The following is a 4,352-nucleotide window of genomic DNA, read 5'->3' on the forward strand; positions in this document are numbered from 1 at the left end:
ATTCAATACATTTATATCCAGCTTTTCAGAGAGACCCTCACAAAGTGGGTTACAAACAATAAAGGCATTGGACGCAAGCATATATAAATATACAAAAACAGCACTATCGGAATTGAGGAAATTTAGAAAAATTGAGGTTGTTGGGAATGGAACCAACAGTGTAGTACAGAGGCAGGCAACCTTTTGGGGCCTGCAGGTATGTTTCACATTTTTAAAAAGTGTCTTGGGCACTGCCACAATCTGCTGTGGGAGGTAAAATGTTGGGAGTGCCCTTTCTCTGGATTTTCACTTTTCTTGCCTCCCCACACACATTTTTCAGGAGGCATCCTTTCCCCCAGCTCTGTTAAAGCCTACGGAGCAAGATCACTACATTGACTTCAGCAGAGCTCGGGGAAAGTGTCCCCCGCCAAAAAAAATGGCTGGAGTGGGAAGGAAGCCCACCCACTGCCAAGGACCCTGTTGCCCCAACACTCTTGGTGAGCAGTGGGCTTCCCTCCCAAAAGCCAATTTTCAGCAGGACACCCTTTTCTCCACCTCTGTTAAAGTTAATGGAGTGATCTCACGTCATTGACTGTAATAGCGATAGGGAAAAATGGGCTGTTGCAAGTGCACTCAGGGATCTTGGTGGGTGCCAGTGCACGCGCAGGCACGGTGTTGCTGACCCCTCGTGTAATGGAGCCAGTGCTCACAGGGATGTAGTATCAGGATGTTTTGATTAGCAGGGACGCTGATGTCATCTGCCACCCCCTCAGAATTCCCTGTTCACTTTGCGCTTGGCTACAATCCTCGCAGTAGTTGGAGGGGGAAACAATTTCCCCAGTGATACTATATTACTTGTCATGCAAAGTATTTGGGGATGGCTTAGTCTTGAATGGGCAACTAAGACCCATAAGCTTTACAGAAGAGCTGCTCCTGGTGGAGATGAAAACTACTAGGACCAGTCTGCATTTTTGGACTCTCTTTTGGGGTGTGGCTTTGGAAACTGTCACGATAAGCACCTGCACTTCAAAATTTACCACTACACCACTGAATGGCGTTTGAACAAGTAGTTTTTTAAGCTTTCTTAAAGGCCGGCACCGAAGATGTAAGCTGCAAACAGCAGGACAGCCTTGCCCCTAGTCCTTGCTAGTCTAGCTGGTGGGCACACGAGGAGAGCCCCTGACCATGACCTAAGTGAATGGGCGGGATTGTATGGGTGAAGGCGATCCTTTACGGAAACAGGTCTCATACCATTTAAGACTTTAAGGGAGCAATCCTACAGCTGCTAGACAGTGGCTGGACGGCCATAGGATATGGTGTTTTCCAGGAACCAACCTCGGAGCCCATACTCCGAGGTTGATTCCAGGAGAACCGACCTCTCCTCACTTGGAGGACAGTGCAGAAAAGCCCCATCCTCCACGCTCACAAGAGGAGCGTAGAGGGGCCGAAAAGGTGCGTGGCTGAGGGTGTTCCGGGGCGGGGAGAGCATAGCTGCGTGTACAACACATCCAATGTGTCGTACAGCAGCCTCCTTCCCCACTCCGTGCTCCCGCAGCTGAACAGGCACAATCGGCTATCTAACCAAAAAAGCAGAGCTGGTGCAATAGAGGTATCATGTTCCCTAATTTTCTGGTCCCCATCAGCATTCTGGTGGTCACATTTTGCACCAACTTAAGCTTCTGAGCTAGCTTCAAAGGCAGCCCAATGTGTAAATTGCATTACAGTAATCCAGTTTCGAGATAACTAGGGAGTGGCTTACCGTGACTAGGTCTGGCAGTTCTAAATAGGGATGCAGCTGGCATCTCATCCTCAGCTGATAGAGTATTCCTTGTCAGGCTTTACCAGACAGGGCTGGGTCCAAGATATTCCATTCCAAGACTGCCTGGAGTTCAAGAGCAACCACCCTCTCTAGAATCTTGCTTTAAAAGGAAGATTGGAAACCAGAGGATAATTGTTCAGATCTATGAGAGCTAAGCTAGATTTCTTTAGTACATGTCACCCAATTACCTACTTAAGGACAGAAGGGACCTTATCTTCTCAGAGGCATTCACCACCCCTGAGGTGTAGGTCTTTCACCCTCCTCCTGCAGGCATTAGCAACCACAATGGACAAGAATCCAGACGGCAGATAGTGGGTTGCAAATCTCCAAGCAACCTGTCCACATCCACAGGCTGAACAAGCTGAAAGGTATCCGACACAAAATGATCAGATGGTGAACCTGTTCTAACATTGATCCTGTGGTAACTGTGGCATCTAACTCGTTGCGAATACAGGTTATTTTTCCTGCAAAGTATGATGTGAGGTGCTCACAGCGACCTAGCAAGGGCTTGAGTTGGAAGGTTGTGAAGCAAATTCCTAACTATTCATTAAAGCTCAGCTGGTCTACACTGTATAAATGCAATTATGGTGGGAAGTTGAGATCTCTTTGCCACAGTAAATCTTAAGAAATCTTCTTACCTGTGTTTAGAGCTGATTTTCTTTTGCCTGTGGTCTAATTTTCATCCCAACTACTTCATTGTTCTCAACTCCTCAGAATACCAAGGGGCCAATAGAATTTTGCATTAAGTTGAGTGTGTTTGAGAGTGATTGTGTCAGTGGCCCAGGGCACTTCCTTGTTCCAGGTAGAGACCAGGTTCTCGACAGAACCACCAAACAAGATTCTAGGATAATTCCCCAAAGCTTAAGAAAGCTATTAGGATCCAGCAGTCTCTCAGAGTGGACTGAGGAAATTGGTCCTCCATTCTTGCAGAGGTAACCAGGAGCCTTAAGGTCTAATCTGATCAGATAATGATCTGACTATGACAACGGAACCACTGCTGGCTCCCCTAGCCACAGATCATAATCTCCCTGCCCCAAACAGAATACTACGTCCAGAGTGGGCCCCACTACGTATGTTGGGCCCAAAATTAATTGAGATAGACCCACGGTCATCATGGCAGCTTTGGAGTCCCAGCCCACACAAGACAAGGCAGCCTTGGCGCTGATGTGGAAATTTCCCAAAACTAAAAGCCTTGGAGTTCTTTGTGCCAACTCAGATCACCTCTGCCACCTTAGGCAAGGAGGCTGTTGAGCAACAGGGGGGATAGTACACCAGCAGAATCACAATCCCATCTCAAGAACCTAACACCAGATAGACACTCAGAAGCAAGAGACTGACTGGAACTATGGTATCTTTGCAGACCAAGGCAACCTCTCCTCCCCTCCCTTTAATGCTCTGAGATGTTCTGGGAGGCTGAACAATTATCTTACGAAAGATCAAGAGCCTTGCAATGTCACAGTGAGAGCACACACACACACATCTGTGTTTACAACCCCCCACATTTCTTTTGAAATAAGTTTGTCCTTTCAAATTGTATTGTAGAGGGTTCCCACTATCAGTCACAAGCAGTTCCCAAAGACACACAGCCCTTTCCTCAGTCACCATATGGGTATCACTTAGCATTCATACAGTGCTTTTTCTGGATGTTCACATACATTATCTCAAAAGTCCTTACAACTAGGTGAATATTCCCAAGTGTTTCAAGTAGTAGGGTTGAGGTGAGAGAATAGTGCCCTCCCCAAAACCATTATGGCTGCAATCCTTTGCAAATTTACCTGGGAGTAAGCCTTATTGAAAGTGGGACTTACTTCTGAGTAGACATGCCCAGGAGAGTGCTGCAATTGAGGGAGCAGCAGTTGAGAAGTGCCTTAAACTGCAGACTTCCTATATATTCTTTGTACCATTCTTTTGAATGGCCATAAACATGCAGTGGAATGTGCTGTGATTCTGCTGCACCATGCCCTGCAACCCTTAGATCAAAGTCATACAAATGCACATCATTCCAAATGACCATAGGAATGACTAAGGCTGCAATCTTATCCAGTTACCTGGCAGCAAGCCCCAGTGAACTCAGTAGGGCTTACTTCTGAGTAGACAAGCATAGGATTGCACTGTAAATCACCAGAAATCATCATAGAATCATAGAATAGTAGGGTTGGAAGGGGCCTATAAGACCGTCAAGTCCAACCCCCTGCTCAATGCAGGAATCTAAGTCAAAGTCACATGGGCATGTTGAACACAGACGGTACAACACGTGACAACGTTAAATCTGTCTAAACCTAAGATTCGAATCTAAATGATCTCCTCCATCTCTCCCTCCGCCCCCTCCCCGCAATTAAATGCAGGCGTGCCTTAGGCTCCTCCATTCATTTGCACATACACTCGCTATGGTTTGTTGTTGTTCAGTCGTGTCCGACTCTTCGTGACCCCATGGACCATAGCACGCCAGGCCTTCCTGTCCTGCGCTCTCTCCCGGAGCGTGCTCAAGTCCATATTCATTGCATCGGTGATGCTATCTAGCCATCTCATCCTCTGCTGTCCCCTTCTCCTTTTG

Source organism: Heloderma suspectum, chromosome 2, assembly GCF_057233095.1.
Source record: "Heloderma suspectum isolate Gila_16-S chromosome 2, 16-S_ref, whole genome shotgun sequence".
In the NCBI taxonomy this organism is placed as follows: domain Eukaryota; kingdom Metazoa; phylum Chordata; class Lepidosauria; order Squamata; family Helodermatidae; genus Heloderma; species Heloderma suspectum.